The following is a 19,363-nucleotide window of genomic DNA, read 5'->3' as shown; positions in this document are numbered from 1 at the left end:
CAACATATTCTTAAACATCAACAAATAAGTCTAGATATTTTTCTTGGACTTCCAATTCATGCTCCCATGTTGCTTCCTCAACCCCGTGATGTTTCCACAATACCTTGACTAAGGGAATCGTCTTGCCTCGTAAGACTTGGTCACGTCTATCCAAGACTCTCACCGATCTCTCTTCATACGTGGCATCCTTATCTATTTCTAGGTCGGTTCAATCCAACACGTGTGATGGATTCGGCTCATACTTCTGGCTAATTCAAATGATTAGTTTCAATTTACCTAATCCTCATGCAGTTTCTACAACAATCATAACTATCCTCCACCGATAGCCCAAAATAGATATTTCTAAACAGATACATAATTTATCAAACAAATAATTTATCAAATTTCCATAGATGAGTGATTTAACAAATCCAACTACACCATTCATTTATACACCCTTCCAATTTCATAATTCTCATGTCAATTTCATTATTTACACAAAAATAATTATTTAACACCAATTAGGGCAATCTTTCCCCTTTTTCCAAATATCAAACCCCAGGCCAAATTTCATCATTTTAACCCATGTAACCTCCTATTCAATACTCCAAATATGTATTCATGGAACCCAAAATGGAAACCCTTCTTTTAAGTTTTGGACCCAAACACTAGCTTCCCCCAAATCTTCCCAAATTCCACCATTTATACAAAATGATAAATACCTAGGTTAAAACCCATATTAAAGAGTAGAATATCCCTACCTTAAGTGGAGAAGCTCAAAGGAGATGATGAAGAACTTCAAAAATGTCCAAATTCAGTTTTGTTCGGATCAAGAGGAAGCCCACAAGATGCTCCACCTTTTTCTCAAAGGAGATGGAGTAGAAACTCTTAGATTCTAAGGGATTTATAGAGAGAAGTTGGATTTTTAGAGAGAGGGGGAGCCAGATTAGGGTTGTGGGAAGAAATGAAATCAAAAAGTGATGTAAAATGGCCCAGCTGCAAACTGTTATACGCGAGGCTCGCTTGAGCGAATGAGTTGTCGCTCGAGTGACCAGACACAACAAGTGACCTCGCTTGAGCACAAGAAACATCGCTCGAGCGCAAAATGCAAAGCTTCAGAGGTTTTACAGACACACAAGCTCGCTCGAGCGCACGAAGCCTTGCTTGAGCGAAGACCTCAACCTTCTGAGAAATTTTGCGCCTGGAAAAGAAACCTGAGGACTCTCAATCCTCGCTTGAGCGCAAGAAAGCTTGCTCGAGCGAAGAAGCAAATTTCACAAGCCTCGCTCAAGCAAAGTACACAAAATCTGGGCAACAACAATCAAAACCAACTAACAACCAACCTGTTCCAAACACGCCCAACAAGTTTCAAAACTCAAATTCAAAGAGGTAAAGGAGGAAAACAAGACATGGATGCAATACTAAGCCACAAAACTCGAGTCCGGAATACAACAAAGGTTGGGTCAAAACCGGAATCGCTATAAAAACAAGTATGGATCTAAAATGAGAGGGAGTGTGGCGTAAGTTTTTAAATAAATTTTTTTTTTACTTTTTAAATTCAAATAATTTTCATATACTTAGAAGGAAAATATTTTTTAATTTTCTAAAAAAATCACTAAATTCAAAAAAATATAAATTTAATATTTTACGACATGAAATGTATATTGTCATGAGTGCAAATATTTTATAACATATTTTTGTACACCGTGAAAATATACATTTTTTACGGCATACTTTTCCATGTCATAAAAAAATCGGATTGAATTTTTTTTTAATTATTTTAAAGAAGCTTTCACGACATTCATTAGCATGTCGTGTAAAGTTTTCATATCTTACAACGTGAAATGTATGTCGTCTTAAGTGTAAATATTTGACGACATATTTTTATAAGTCATGAAAACATATATTTTTTACGGCATACTTTTGTATGTTATAAATAGATGAATTAACGACTTACATTGTATATATGTTGTTATTGACAAAACGTTAACGACTTGAACAAAAAAAATGTCGTAGAATTGACTAACTACGACATGCATTTAATGCATGCCGTAAACATAATACCGTTAATAGTTAGTTTTGTTGTAGTGTAAGAAAAAAAGTAAAATGATTATAGATTTAATGTGATATTATATCTTATTAATTATTTTAATTTATTTTGTTTTTTTGTAAATTTTTATCAAAAAAATATAATTTTTGACTTCCCAAACACCCCTAAGTCTGAGATTGATGACCAAATAGGCCTGGTGTGGGGAGATGGTTGAGACTAATTTAGCCCATTAAAACATAAAATAAATTAAAAAGTTAATAAGATAAAATGTTACATTTAATTCATAATTATTTCAGTTTTTCTCTCACAAAATTAGAAAAAACTAAAAATTTATTCCAAAAGAAACTTTTTTAAACAAACTAAAATAGCCACAATAATAATAATAATAATAATAATAATAATAATAATAATAATAATAAAAAAAAACTAAAAAGTCACGTTAAAAAAGTTTATTCCAAACGAAGTTATAGTAGTCTGGCGGCAAATTCACATTGTGACTTACCCTGTTATTATTGTTATTGATTGGTTAAAGTTTTGAGACTCAATATATATATATATATTTTTGTTAGGATTGTAGGAGAACTTGACACTTGTCAAGTGATAAGTAGTGTGGAGTAATGCTTTACGACCACCAAATAATCACTTCATATCACGTGGCCATATCAGCATTCAATAAGCATTATTAATTTGCGGTAGAAATTAGAAATTTTTTTTTTGGATTAGTGAGAGATAAGGATTGGCTACTTATGTATTTGCAACTTTTTAATTGCGACAAGTGATTGATGATTAGAAAATAAATGAGGGAGAGAGTTTACTTAGATATTTTAATAGAGTACCACATTATTCGATCGAGGAAATGAGTCTAATTTTTTAGCCTGAAGAGCAATGCTTATATATATATATATATATATAAGTGTAATGTCTATGTTATGCTCGACTAATACATTTATGGAAAATTTACCCATAAGTCCTATTTTCTGAAAAGTTGAACCATTTAGTCCTAAAAGTTTTCTTATGCTCCATTTAGTCCCATTTGCACATCAATCTAATGTTTGAAACATTAATCTGATGTTCGAAATCTAATGTTCGAAACATTAATCTGATGTTTGAAACATTGTAATGGGACCTTTTAGTCTATAAGAAAACTTTTAGGACTAAACAGTGTATAAGTTATTAATTTGGGATTTATTGGTGCATCCCCCTACATTTATATTATTAGTGTTTTTTAATATTGTCATAAAATAAAATAAAAAATTATTGTGTAGCACATGAGGACAAAAGAAATTTAAAATAGTGTGAAATATTGACTAATAATAAATTGTTGACAAATTAAAGTATTAAATTATTTCAAAATTAAATATGGATCAATCTAGATAATAATGTAATAATGGTTCATTATGATTTATTTCATTATGACTTGAAAATGTTATAATGTGCATCGAGCATATAATAGTTTTAAGTGCCAAATTTATCGATTGCCAAAAATAAAAAAAATAGTTGCGCGAAGTTTTTTTTTAAAAAAACACTAAATTATTCTCAATTATCAAGAACCAAGTAAATATATTTTAGTGATAAAATTTTAAAAATCTCATTAAAAAATATATTTTTAGGGATAAAATAATTTAGTTCTTATAATATTTAAACAAACAAAAAAAATAGTAATTCATTACTAAATGTATAACAACAATAACATTTTTTCCAATAAAAATGTTTGGTCCTTGAAAATTATTTTTGTCCATAAATAAACTCTTGTCATAGTGATATGTGAAAAAAGAATTTTTGTCTAAAATTATTTAGTCCCTACAAGTAATTTTTCCCTTAAACTTTTGTTTGTGTGCATCGCAAAATAATTCTATAATATAATGGATTCTTTTAAAATTTCCATTAAAAAATAATATTAATCTTAAATCTATTTCAAAAAATAATTGTTTTCATTCTCTTCTAATAATAATATAAATTATAGATTGTAATCAAAATTATTAGCCATGCTAGATTTAATATTTGTGTTTTGCTTGAAAAGAAATTGAATCGGAATGGAACTATAGAAAAGTAATGTTGATTTTCCAAGCAAAATATTAATAAAATATTACCATTTAGCCAATGTGCTATTGTTTTTTTTTTTTTTTTTTTTTTGTGCTCATCATCAAAGAAAAAGGAACTTTATTGATGAATTATAAGATAATTACATACATCAATAAAAAAGAAGGTAAGGATGAGTGCAAAAAGCATCCTAGCGAACCAAATCAATCTCAACTAGGTTGGCATCATAGCCAATGTGCTATTGTTGTAACTTGTAACTTCTGCCACATTAGTATCCTGTTCAATTTGGTTAGACTACAGATGCATTACATTTGTTTCGGAAATATCTTGATGTGTGATGAAATGTTGATTACCAAAATCTAAATAAAAAATTAATAAAATTATTACTAAAAACTTTAATAAAATTATTTTTAATTATTTACATATTATCAAAATATATTTTTGGGAAGATAATAAATTGGTGTTAAGCACGGTTAAGGTTCTAGAAAAAATTTGTTAATATTTGTTTTAATGGAAAACCAAAATATTTTTACTAATATTTACATTAAATTCATAGCAATCAAAATATTTTTATTAATATTTATACTTAATGCATAGCACGGGTTTAAGAAAATTTTGTTTTAAAATAAAATGTATTTTTAATAATAAAGTTATTAGCCGTGCATAGAAGTGTTTAGGTTTAAAGTTTGTGTTTTGCTTGAAAACAAAATGCATGGGAATGTCTAAATAAAAATATTAATAAAAACATTTTGGTCTTCCATTGAAGCAAAATATTAATAAAAATATTACCATGTAGCGAATGTTTTATTGTTGTAACTTGCACCGCATCAGTAACTTGTTCCATTCCATCCATGAATACAGATTTGATTCATTCTTAAAAATTTCAAAATAATAATTCAGTTAAAACAAATATAATGAAGACATAATTGTGAGAAAAATGTAAAGAAAAATCAATCATAAAAAATAATGATATACCAATAATGTACTAATAAGTTATAAATCTTAAAAATCTGACAGCATAAAAGAAAATGATATAAATCTAACATAATAAAAGAGTTCTAAATCTAACATCATAAAAAAAAGAAGTTGCATAGCCTCTCAAGATCAAAGAATAGTAGAAGACTGAAACATGGGTAGTGATTTACCTATCAAAGATTAAAGAAGAGTTTAACACTCTGTTTGGATGAAGGAGTTCGATGAGAAAAGAAAAAAATTTCTGAGAATTGAAAATCCTTCACTTGTTTGGATGGTTAAGTAATTTGAAAAATTGTGAGAGATGGTGAGATGGATTCTCACCAAACTTGTGTTTTGTTTCTCATCAAAAGTTGTGATATTTGCTGAGAAAAGAATTAGGTTTAATGAAACTTGTTTAAAATACCAAAACTACCCTTACGAAAAAACACAATTTATTAATACGAAAGGTTATTTTGGTAAAATGAATTAAAACACTTTCTTTTCCTTTTACTTATTTACTCTATTCAAATAAGATAGGTGAGAAATCACATTCACTTCTCTTTTATTTATCCAAATGGTGAGAAATATAACATTTCTTTTCTTTTCTCACTTAGGTGAGAAATTACAATATTTTTTTTTCTTACCTCCTCTCACGATCGAAACAAAGTGTAAAGGAAAAAGAATAATAAAAGACTACATTATAGAATTACCATGACAAAAACCATCAGTATTGATTTACTTCCCATAGAATTATTATTATAAGAATAGAAGACCGAGGGAAAACGTATGGGCATTGAAGGTAATGGAAAATCTTTTGAATTAAGTTTTTGTCATTTATATAATTATTGATTCTGTTGTGGTAGTGATTATAATTCCATAACTATTGTTATATTATTAGAAATCATTAAAACAATGTAAATATTATTTTAATTTAGAAAAATTACTCATAAATCTCATTTTGGTAAATGTTACTCTAGTTAGTCCTGAGTGTTTTTTCGTAAACCATTTAATCTTTTTTATTTTTGATATAATACATATTTTTGATATATTATATATGGAGTTTACATTTTTACCCATATTGTGATTTCATTTTGATTTTGTCATGGTGTGCATATATTCTCGCCCTCACTCTCTCTCATTTCTTTAAAATCATCTAAAGCCTTCTCTCTCTCTCTCTCTCTCTCTCTCTCTCTCTCTCTCTCTCTCTCTCTCTCTCTCTCTCTCTTGTTGGCTCTCTTAACACTACACCATAACCCTCAAATCCCCAATCACATGCAATGGATTGTCCTCAAACCCAATCACTCTTGAAAACCCTAGACTAATTCAGGCCATTTTTCCTACTATGTCATCCAAGAAGTCTTCTTAGATTTTCAACCGCAAAGGAATTGAAGTCTCGATTCCCAACATCGTCAGCATAATTAACATTAACATCAGCAACATCAGCAACACCATCAACATCAGCAACATCAACCACATCAGCGACATCATCAACATCAACTACATCATCAACATCAGCAATCAACATCAACTAGATCATCAACATCAGAACCCTTACGATTTTACCAGCCACTGACCCAACAATATTGCAAATCAGAACATAAAAGCCACAAAACATACCTCCATTTCTCATTGTCATGCTTCGACTTCATCGAATTTAACATGACCACTCTATGGTTCTAACGTTGAGTGAAGCCTTGGTTGCAATCTAGGGTCACGATTTCGCTATCCGATGTGAATGTCAACGATATCGGCAGATTAGCGACGCTAACATGCCAATGTCACGGCCAACGGTGGATCACAATTCAAGAACCCTCAATGTCCACGCTGAAATGCCTTCGCAACTGTGCTAAAAGGGGGTTTTAAGCTTTTTTAGGGTTTTGGTGGGTGATATGCGATGTTATTTATGGGATGAATATCACATAATCAACATCGCCCCTTTCTACGCCTCAATCAAGATTGACGATGATCCAATCCCTAACATTTGTATGGAAATCCAAAAGTTTCTATCCTACATCGTCCATTTTATTCGGGATGGAGGGAAAAACGGAAAAATGCAATAGTATGCTTTGGATATTTTGGTAACTCCAACATCATGAAAAAACCACAAATACCCCTTCCCAAATACAACCCATTTCCAAACTACACAGGATCCAACGTAATTAACATTCACATAAGACTTTTCAAGCTATAAAAAAAAAGTTAGGACTAAATGGTGTAACATATCATAATTTGAGATTTACTAGTGTTTTACCCTTTAACTTAACTAAATAAGATTTTATCTAATTGTAAAATGGTACATGTATTCTAAAAATTATAAAATTCAGAAAAATTGAGAGAAATTCATTGTCACTAACATTGATTGTCTAAAAATTATAAACATGCCACAATATATTTGATTATATTATACTAACATTCAACTTGTACTATACATGGCTAAATGTATATGATAATGATATATATAAATATTTTATAAATTTTTTGATTATAAGTTTATATTTATTTTTGAATTTTGAGATATATAATAACGTTGCATGAATTTTTAGAGCATAAAATTTAGAGCCCTATCTATTTTAATCCAACGACTAGCCTATGTGCAACTTGGGTTGGCCCAACTTAAGTAATTTAAATTCGAAAAATTTTGAAACCTTAAAGTAATTTAAGATCATAAAATTTTAAACCTTAAAGACCCAACAACGTATTTGCTTATATTATACTTGTGTAATGCCTATCCAATACACAATTAATACATATTAGCATTTTTTTATGGAAAAATTAGTAAAACATCTCTATCCAATTTTTTAGTAGTAAGAAAGATCCAATATATTTTTTTTCTTATTAGTTAAAGTCCCTCAATAATATTTAGAGACATTTTCAGTTTGTCACAAAGAAATTTCAAATTTCTCTGTGAAAATATTGAGAGATCCCAACAACTATGAAGATTTTTTGGTTTTGGGGCTCAAATTTACATATAAAAAAATATATATATATATATATTGGTTTTCAAGCTAAAAGATATTTTTTTTGGTTTTTGGACTAAAATTTACAAAAAAAATAAATTAAAATATATATATATATATATATATATTAACTAAAATAATCAATAAGATAAAATGTCTTATCAAAACTATAATTCTTTTACTTTTTCTCTCACAAACATCACATTCAATTATAAAAAAATATAACTCTTTCCAAATGCAAATATTATATCTTATTAAAATAGTTAAAAACTAAAATAACTTATTAAATATAGCCAACTTATTTGTCCCATTTTATTTCACTTTTTATATGTAATTTAAAATAACCTAAATATCATTATTTAAGAAAAATAAAAATAAATATATTTTAAATCACCGTTGCTTCCACTAAAGTTGAAAGTTTAGTTGACAAATGATTTCTACAACTTTCACAAATGACCGGTTGGACACCCACACGCTCCGCACGTGGGGATCGTGACATAGTGTATCAAGATTAAATTAGTAGCCGTTACTCCATTTTTTAAAATTTTTCAGATAGATAAAAGCCATCCACATCACTAAGAGCTATGCTCATGGACTATGTACAGACAAAAATGCAAATATAATTAATTGTTAATAAAATACAAGAAAAATACGTTAGCGTAATGGGGTCAAGGATTTGCTTACTAAGAACTATACATTCACTTATTGCATTAATGTGAAAGTGGATATTGGAGGAGCAAAATCATCGTCAAGAAATCTAAATTGTCACCAACTTACATCTACAAGAAAAAGAAGAAAAAAAAAAAGTTTCACACAGTTGCTTTTTCTTAATCCCTTGAAGAGTCAAAGCCTGTAGTATTCAGAGCACAAATAATAAATAATAATGGAGAAGTTTGAAATTATAATCTTTAATTTCTCATCTGCACATGGACGCAATGCATGCTATCATACTTTTTATTAGCATGCTAATGCTTAGGAGTTGCTTAGCCGACATGACTGAAAGAAGCCCAAATCTAAACAAGCATACCACCAGGCTCTAGGTCAACTTAGAAGATGCTCAAAAAATCAGGGTCAACTCAAGGAAACACACAGACAATAATTGTTTGGTACTTTCAATATATTTACTTCCAATTGTTTGTTAAACTCCAACAAAATACATCAATCCATGCAGCCCAATTGTCTAACCCAAAATACTTCAAATATACTTTCAACATATTTTTTTTTCTTTTTGACAAGTGTCTAACGCAAATGACTTTCTAGCAAATCAATTGTTAGTATTAACATAAAAATTATGCTAAATTCTTAAATTCACTACTTCATTGTGGTAAGATCACTTCTTAATCAGTTAGCTCGTTCAAAGGAAACAGAACATAAACCCAAAGTACATACGGTGCAAGAAAATTTAACATGAAAATATAAAGAAATTGGAAAAATGCCATTATTTAAAATTGCTAAAAGTATGTAAGGAATGCCTGAGAAGTGAGAGGACAAACTAACTGTCATAACAATTTCTGAAAATTTTAGAAGTACAATCTCCATGGCACAAACTAATATGCATATGCATAATCAAAACAACAATAAAAACCACATAATACTGTCAAAAGCAAACAGACTGCTTCAACCCATAAACCAATAGAATGATCGCTATTTGGGTAAATTCCACTAATTGAACTGTCAGCCAATGAACCAACAAGTTAAGACATTCTAATGTGTATTTGATTCAAATACTCGGACTTGAATGGGGTTCTCCTTTTCCTCATTCCTAATTGGTTACAACAATAAACTGCCCCATCATCCTGCCCCACTTATTTCTCATGATCGATCATAGCCAGCAATCGAAATCTGAAGCTTTCTTGTTTCAGATATCTAGCAAGAAAAGCTGACAAAACAATCTCATGTGTTAGTTTTGTTCTTTTGATAAGAGACGATAACATTACGACAGCCAAAAGGGGGGTAACTCATCGACACACATTGTTCATATGATGGCATCTCCGCATATGTTGGGTAGTAATTAATGTCAATAACAACATACCTATCCCAATTCTAGCACCACAAACGACATCAAAGTTGAAAGATGTAGCTTCAATTGGCCACTACAATGTCTTCCAAATTCATTATTTTGAAATAATTATCATCACTCTTTTATACAGTTAGCCAAATGTTAAACCAGAAAAAGAGAAAATAATAATAAATGGACCTCCAAACTACCCAATTTGTCCTCCACTTACTCTGGCAACAATATCCTCTACACAGGTCACATATTCTTTAACTATACATTTTAAGATCACCCATGGCTGAACAACTAAGCAGTACCGTCACCACCAATAGCTTCCCAATCACCAGAGATGAAAAAAAAAAAAACCCTCTGATCTTCTTCTTACTTCTCCAATCTACCTAATTTCTCCTAATTTTTTTAAAAGGCTTCAATGAATATATTAAAAAAGCTGCAGTTATAAAAAATGAGTAAATTTTTTTCAAAATGTACTTTATATAGAAACTATATGTGGAATTAAAAAAAAAAGGAAAAAGAAAAAGAAAAAGGAATAACTTCAAAACTAAGCCCGAGCCTCCAACAGGTCTAACAGTGTCCAAGCTTCCTCTTTGAATCAGTGACCAAATGTATTGACCCTGTGCCTGGGAATAACATACTTAAATGAACACAAATTCTTCAAGAAAACATTAATAATAATACCATCATCTTTGTGTCCACACACATGCCTTGCTATGCTTGGCTTATGGAAATTTGACAATAAATTTTTTACATTGGCTAAGAATAAGATACATCACAATGTACAATATTAGTATCATAATTCTCTTCTTAATTTACTCTATATTCCCCCTTAAAGTTCGTAATTTATCCATAATAACCAACTCTCTTATCTTTTTATAAAGTTGGAGCTCAATACATTTCAAATCCATCTGTCCAAACACAATCTTAATCTTCTATTGCAATTGTATGTTGTGTTTTGGGGTTATTCTTCTTCTTCACTCTCTGTTTAGTTTTAAGTCAAATGTTGATTCTGTTAAAGATCTGAATTTCACGTATCCAGTAGATCTTTGTTCATTTGGTCACATTAATATCCTTTAATGGCTAAATGGGATTTGTAATCTCAGTTGCTCTGCCACACTGCTACTGCTCCCCCATTGTGCTTCTAGTTTCCAGTATAAATTTTAGATTTCTATTTCTTCTCAATTTGTAATTAGTTATAATGAAATTTTGTTCCGTGAATCTTACTCTGTTTGGATGGAGTGATATGGTAAAAAATGAAGAGGAAGTGATGTTTGGTTTATGAATTAGGTGAGGAATGCTGAGAATTGTTTCATTTAATTTTGGTGAGGATGAACTGAGTAGTTATACAATTTTTATGGGTAAATTACATTGATTTTATTAGATGAAAGGGGATGTGACTTTTGCTATTACCTGTTTGGTTTTTTGCATCAAAGAAAAGAAAAGAAGAAGAACAAAGGGGCAGCCCAATGGCCAATTCACAATCCTCTTTCTTGGATGAAATCAGAAGAATTTTGTTCACCTCATCACAAGAGTCCCTAACACCACTTTGCACAGATCCCACCATGATCACGATTCATGATTATCTATCCATCCATCCATCCCAGAAGAGGGTCCACATTAGAAGTATGAAAAAATTCCTAGAGAAGCCAAATCACTCCAACCTCAACCATCTCAAATTTTATTGTACTTTCTAATTACACAAAATTACATGAAGATATCAATCCCAACGTTTAAGAAAAACAAATTATTTAATTATAAGATTACTGTGTGTTTAATGAATATTTACTTTTGGAGGTTGCTCCTACGCCCAGTTTATGGCTGTTTAGTATGAACAACTATAAATTTAAAAATCATAAAAAGAGCATAATTATCATCAAAAGCTAAGAAGCCAAAGGAAAGAACTAAAGAGCATTTATCAAACTCACAAGTGTATGAAATTCAAATGAAAAAGATAAAATAGATTGCCATCTGGGATAAAGTGTAATCATCCCCGAAAAGAAACCTGAAATTATGGGCAAAAATGCAAAAGCTAAAGCTCACGAAACCTTTAACAAAAACTCTCTCGTTTGCTTGAATTAGATATGTATGTTATTATACTTGGAATTTTAGCTTTCATCACTATGAAGTCAGTAAGTTTGATTGTTTAGAAGCACATTATTTTATTTTAATTTGTGTTTTTAGTGCAATCGAGGCCAAAGGCCAAGTAGACAAACAAAAGAAAAAAAAACAGAGCTGTCTATGTACACCAAGAGTTTTCCCCAACATTTGGTGAATCATACGTTGTTATTATTTTTTATTTTTTATTTTTAATTTGGGAAAATAATTTCACATTATGATTGTCAATTTCGGTGTGTTTATTCGTTTAAGCATATGGTCAAGTACATGGTAGATAAAAAGTTTCACATTCTAATTGTCAATTTATGTGTGTGTTTCATTGTGGCATATGGTCTAGAACATGGTGGGCACTCCATTAAACAGTTGTGAGGAACAAGAGCAGAGCTCGAAATAAACAAGTTAGAAATAATTGCAAAAAGACAAGAGGAAGAGAATGAAAAACAACAACAGTTACAAGCATAGACCAAAGAAACAGCAACAAATACACTACCAACAACAACAATAGTGACAATGGAAGAATGAATATATGTTTTACATTTAACAACAACTGAAAAATGGCAATGGAAGAAGAGCATACCTTTTCTGTATCTTTGATAAAACTGATAGTGATTTTGCAGCAATGAAATTGAACAATTTACACCTCTTAATAGCTTAGGACTTCAGGAACAAGCCTGGGTGAGAAGCCACCGCCTTGACAACAGCGGTACAAGTGGCACAAATTGATAAAGAGGTCAGCACAAAGGTCCAACACAACAACGATATGAAGCACCGATGTTGGAAATTTCTAGGAGGATGCACAGCTACTTTGATGAGGAAGGAGTAGAATTCTTCTGGTAGACAACCAAGCGGTCCCATTTGTCTATTGGAAAACGTTAGAAAGCAAGCAGGCAAGAGCGTTATACCGCGTTATACACTTTTTATATAGGTTATAGATTAACAAAGCACTATAGTGAAATCAAGGTTGTTAAAATCGGGATCCTACGTTGGATCCTTGGAGGTGTTTATAGGATCGGATCGTAGAATCGGATCGAGAATCGTAAGATCCTACCAAAAAAGACAAATTACATAATAATTTAATATAAATAAATATTTCTTACAAAGTATACACAAAATGAGCCTATATTCTATTAAAAAGAAGTAAAGATATTGTGAAAAATACAATACTCTATGTAAAATGTACATATAATATTATACAATAGAAAACTCGATGGTAAAAGTTTTGTATTTCATCAAAAAAGAAAGTGAAGAAGAAGAAGAAGAAGAATTCTACAACAAAATACATTACAATCTACAATAATGCATAAAAAGTAAAGAAAAAATATTTAACAAAGTTGGATATGAAAATAAATTAAAAACTCAAAAGAGTAGCTTAATCGAATGATAAGGTTTGTCGTTAGCATCCTTGGTGGAGCGGATTCGAGTCACAAAAATAATCTCTCCAAAAATTGGGATAAAGTTGCAATCATCTTACCCTCCTTAGACTCCGCTAAAGCTAAGTTTGTTTTTCTAACTATTTAATTTTCTTAAATTACCGCAATATTTGAATGTTTGTTTCCTAGTTTGTTTTTCTTAGTCTATTTGATTCAATACTACTAAATTTTTATTATTTATTTTGACCACATAAATTGGTGTTTAGACAACAAACATAAAATTTACAACAAAATATGTCATACAATACAAAACAAGGTTTGTAAATTGGATCGGATAGGATCGGATTCGGATCGGGATTCCACGATCCTATAAGATCCCACTACCAGGATCGAAAGATCCTACCTATAAGGATTTTTTTACACGATCCGGATCGATTGTACTCAAATGGATCGTAAGATCCGGATCGAGATTCTGATAACCATGAGTGAAATGGGGCCTACACAAAGGTCTGATTGATTGTTCTACCGCAAAGGCATTCACAAAAAAGAAGAAATTAAAAAGAGTTATAAGTGATAAGATAAAAATAAAAATAAAAAATAAAAAAAATTGTAAAAACATGAAAAAGTTTGTCACTTTAAATGTATGTTTGTTGGTTAATTTTTTTGAAAACTTACCTCGCATTGCAATTTTCGCTATAAAAATAAATAAAAAAAAACGTTTGACTATTCTAGTTAAAAAATTAGGCTCACTTTTAGATCGAATTATGTGACACTCTATTAAAATATTCAAGTCAACTCTCTCCCTAATTTATTCTCTAATCATCAACCACTTATCACAAATAAAAAGTCACAAATACATTAAGTAGTCAATCCTTGTCTCTCACTAATCCATAAAAATTTGTGATTTCTACCGTAAATTAATAATGCTCATTGAATAGTAATATGACCACGTGATATGGAGTGATTATTTGGTGGTCGTAGAGATTACTCCACACCACTTATCACTTGATAAGTGTCAAATTGTCTCCTACAATTCTAATAAAAAAAAATGTTGAATCTCACAATTTTGACCAATCAATAACAATAATAACAGGGTGAGTCACAATGTGAATTTGCGCTAGACTACTATGACTTCATTTAGAATGAATTTTTTAGTTTGACTTTTTGGTTTTTTTTTTCTTTTTTTTCTTTTAGCTATTTTAGTTTGTTTAAAAAGGTTTCATTTGGAATAAATTTTTAGTTTTTTTGTAATTTTGTAAGAGAAAAACTAAAATAATTATGATTTGAATGTGATATTTTATTTTATTAACTTTTTAATTTATTTTGTATTTTAATAAGTTAAATTAGTTCCAACAATCTTTCCAAACATGTCTATTTGTTCATCAATCTTAGACTTAGCACTCGTCTGGTATAAGGTTAAGGAGCTAAAATAGATATAAAAAGATAAAATAAATTAAAAAATTAATAAGATAAAATGTCATATTTAAATTAATTTTTTTTTTCCTCATAAAAGTTAAAATATCCATCCTAGACGAGACTTTTTACCCTCAACTAAAATAACTAAAAAATCAAAAAGCGAACTCACATCCGGATGGAACTCTTAATCGTGAGAATTTAAATAAAAAGTGAAGGCTAGACAAATATCATTGGTTAAAAAATTATCATGAGTCCGTGCTACGTCTGGTTGCTGCAGGTTAACAAAGAGAAATGCCCTAGGTCAAAGAACTGGTGCAACAAAGGAGATGAGAGAGAATTTGATAGAAACGGTCTTGACCCCAAGTTGAAGAAAACAGAAGAGAAAATACAGAAAGAGAAGAGGAGAGAAGAAAGACAAAAGAGACACACAGAGGAGAACAATATGTATAGAAGGATATGGAGGATTCTTCCACAAGTCCTGTCAACCGAAAGAAGCATTCATCAATTTGCTAAGGGATATTATCAGGTAAATGTGAGAAATGATTTGTTCTTCTTGGAGGATAAATATTTTTAAATATATATATATATATATATTAGTGTTTATTTTGTCAAATCAGATTCAAGCACTCATGAAACTTGAATATATGTCCTGCTCCAAGATCATAAACACCTACTAGAACATCTTCTTCTTGTTCCTCACCTAACCTTCACCTTTGAATACATATCAAAATTAAACAAACAACCATAAAAGCAGCAACGAAAATCAATTTCAAAGATTTTGAATTTTGGGTTATGGGTCAGAGATCTTTGAAGCAGAAAACAAATAAAAAACATCAAAAAGAAAAACATGCAACTGAAAAACATTAAAAAACATGTATTCGAAGATGTAAACATTCAAATATTCAATGGTGGGTACACTGGTGTTGCCTTTGTTGAATTCAATATTAATATATGTATATGAACCAATCCTTTGTTGGGAATAATTTGGCACTAGTTGATCATGTTGGACGCTCGGACTAGGTCATGCCACGTCTCCGCGGGGTGCGTTCCGGAGGAAGTTTAACATTACATTTGTGGGTCGGATAGGGTTCAGGTAAAAATTGCTCTCCCCTACCCCTGACCCAAACCTAATGGGATTTTTCAAAAAATTTCCCAAATCTAATCCTACCCTATTTAACTACTCCCAAACCCATCTCATTAGGGTCAAGAAAGTCAAAGACCCAATGGATCAGGGTATTTTACCATCCCTAATTACAGACATATCTTAGCAATTCCACCAATTGAGCACGGGCAAGACCCCCCTCCCCTCCCCAACGAACGACGCAGGCACCATTATAGCATTGAACTTCCCTCGGTACACACCCGGAGGAGGTGGTGGCAGGACCCAGACTGAGCGTTAAACATGATCCACTACTGCCAAATTATCCCTAACAAAGGATTGACCTGAACTCACCCCCTATTCATGTACATATATTAATATTGAATTCAACAAAAACAACACCACTGTACCTACCATTAAATATTTGAATGTCCACATCTTCGAATACATGTTTTTCTTGATGTTATTCATTTACTTTTTGCTTCAAAGATCTCTGACCCACAACCCAAAATCCAAAATCTCTGAAATTGATTTTTGTTGCTACTTTTATGATTGTTTGTATAATTTTGATGAGTATCTAAAGGTGAACGTTAGGTGAGGAACAAAAAGATGTTCTACTAACTGTCTATGATCATGGAGCATGACATGTATTCTTGCTTCATGAGGGTTTGAATCTGATTTGACAAAATAAACATTATATATATATATATATATATATTTATCCTCCAAGAACAAATCATCTCTCACAGATTTAGTTATTTTACCTGAGAATATTGGTCACCCAGTTGATGAATGCTTCGTCCGGTTGACAGGAACTGTGGAAAAATACTCCATATCCTCTGATACATATCGTTCTTCTCTGTGTGTCTCTTTTGTATTTCTTCTTTCCTTTTCTCTCTCTATTTCCTCTTCTTTTTTCTTCGACTTGGGAACAAGGTTCTCTATCAAATATTCTCTCTCCTCTCCTCCGTTGCACCAATTCTTAAACCCAATTCTTACACCTGGGTCATTTCTCTTTGTTAACCTACAACAACTAGGGATGGGCGCGGATCTGTTGCAGCCACGAAACTCTCAATCCGCCATCCGTTTGCCAAATTGGCGAATTGGAGAAAATCAATCCGCATCCATCCGCCAATTCGGCAGATGCGGATTGGCGGATTGATGGATGGATAAGAATCAGTTTGGCGGTTGAAAATTTTACGAATTTTCAACATAATTCAATTGTACACTTCCTAAAAAAAATAACATTTTCAACATAATTCAATTGTGCACTTGCTAAAAAACACAACTAGGGCAATGCAATATTCATTCACAACAACCTAGGCAATTCAAATTACTTGTTCCATGACTCTTAGACTCTGCCATATATTCTTTCTTACAATACTTGCACATAGCCCTATCTTTCCCATCAACACCCTTAATCTTTTCAAAATGATCCCAAGCCTTTGATGTTGCTCTCCCACTACTACTAGTTTTGGCCAGGGGTGGTCTAGGAGGGGGAGTATTAGGTTGCGTAGAGGGGTCAATAGAAGATGATTCGGGCTCAACATTAGGACTTACAAAAAATGTTGATTCGCTTGGTGGACCCATGACTAAAAGATCATCAAATATACAGCCAAAAACCAATAAGAAATCATTCAAAATATGTTTTGCAAATGCATAGATACTAGAAGCATTCTCAATATCCTATAAATTGATTTCATAGTTAATGTATTTACCATTTTATTTTTCTTTCTTAATGTAGATTGACTATGACTTTGTACATGATCCAGTGAGTACAAAATAATGAATGAGAAAGAAAAAAAAAATGGAATGCTACAGGCACGGCTATTCCTGTACCTGAAGTGTTAGTAAAATATAACTTAGTAACAACTTTAAGCCTCCCAGCCTTGCAGTAGAAAGCAATTTATTGGAAAATTTATTGTAGCTCTTACAAAAGGTCAAATTGACCTTTCTAGCCAACATGATTAAGTTTTTAATGAATACTTGAAAAGACATTCTTTGACTTGACCACAAAACATGTTACCACAAAACAGGTTTTTTATGAACTCTGTAGATTACCTAATAGATTACCCAATTTGACCTTTCTAGCTAATATGATTAAGTTTTTTATGAATACTAGAAAAGGCATTCTTTCACTTGACCACAAAACATGTTACCAATTTCAGTAGTTTGCAACAAGCACAGGATCAGCTCAAACATAGTTCTGCAACCTAAGAAATAAGAGGAAAGAACAAAAGGATGCCCTTGAATACTAAAAACAATATAAAAATAAATGTTCCAACATTGCAATTGCAGAGTGTCAAAGACTACTAAAGGCAACAAATAAATTCCCAGAAAAGTCTAAAAACAGAGTGGTAAGCTTTCACCAAGGAAATTAAGGCTTAACTGTACATACACACATAATCCTTAAGCTTTCTAGGCCTAGTAAATTATCAATTCCAGAAGTATATAGATATTTCAACATCAATAAGCTAGAGCAAGTTTCAGCCAGCAATTTTTTCTTTTGAAATCAATACAATAAAGAAAACAACAAAGAAACAGAGTTCCTAAATAGAGAAGCATGAATAATTAGGTAATCTACAAAACTAACCTGGCAAGAAAGGTCAAATGGAGACAATATAACCTCTGCAGCTTTCCGAATCGGCTGTGTTGTAATCTAGAAAACCCAAATTTAAGAACCGTCATAAGAACAGTCAGAAGGGGAAAGGTGAAAAAATCAAAAACCCAGAAAATAGGGAGAAGAAGAGAAAAAGAGAAGAGGAGAAGAGAAGAAGAGGAAAGAAGAAGAAGAAGAGAGAGAGAGAGACCTCAGTGTAGATCGCCGTTTAGTGTAGATCAATCGGCGTTTAGTATAGATCGATCGCCGTTCGGTGTAGATCGTCGGACGATGGGTAGGGTAGAGATAGAGAGAGAAGAGAGAGAAGAGAGAGTTGTGTTTTGTTTTGTGTCTGTCCGCTGAAGAAATTAGGGCAAAATGAAGCATATCAGAAAGAAAAGGGGCTGCTGCTGAGGCGTAAAACAAAAATAAACAAATAAATAAAATAATGTGGCATGATCGGGTCGGGCCAGCTGGGTAAAGTGGCGGATGATCCGCACCCAACCCGAACCCAAAAAAATACAAATACCTGGCCTGCACCTGTCCGCCACTTACTACCCATCCGTTATTGGTCGAATCGGATCGGGCGATTCTGGCAGAACGGTGGATCCGCTGCACAACCCTAAACAGCTAAGGTCGTCTCTAGAGATAGAGATAGAGAGAGAAGAGAGAGACGGTGTCTGTGTGTTGTGTTTTGTTTTGTGTCTGTCCGCCGAAGAAATTAGGGCAAAATGTAGCATATCAGAAAGAAAAGGGGCTGCTGCTGAGGCGTA

General features: G+C 31.7%; 1 protein-coding gene across 8 annotated transcripts in view; it reads right to left on the bottom strand.

Annotated features, from left to right (window-relative positions):
- LOC114276366 (uncharacterized) overlaps positions 1–19,009 on the bottom strand; it is a 74,401-nt gene extending 55,392 nt beyond the window's left edge. The window contains exons 1-4 of one of the 8 annotated variants that reach the window (XR_014346658.1): positions 18,802–19,009; positions 18,585–18,650; positions 12,684–12,965; positions 8,581–8,759 (exon numbers count right to left, since the gene is read on the bottom strand). The gene's annotated coding sequence lies outside the window, so the exon portion shown is untranslated. Of the gene's footprint in view, positions 1–8,580; positions 8,760–9,460; positions 10,615–12,683; positions 13,151–18,013; positions 18,205–18,584; positions 18,651–18,801 lie in introns of those variants that run through there. The other 7 variants (XR_014346659.1, XR_014346660.1, XR_014346657.1 and 4 more) reach the window with 7 other exon arrangements.
- Between the last annotated feature and the right edge of the window lie 354 nt (positions 19,010–19,363).

The sequence above is a fragment of the Camellia sinensis genome, chromosome 12 (assembly GCF_055761805.1).
Source record: "Camellia sinensis isolate YWXY chromosome 12, ASM5576180v1, whole genome shotgun sequence".
In the NCBI taxonomy this organism is placed as follows: Eukaryota; Viridiplantae; Streptophyta; class Magnoliopsida; order Ericales; family Theaceae; genus Camellia; species Camellia sinensis.
Note: the sequence above shows the minus strand (reverse complement) of the source record. Positions and strands in the feature narration are given on the sequence as shown.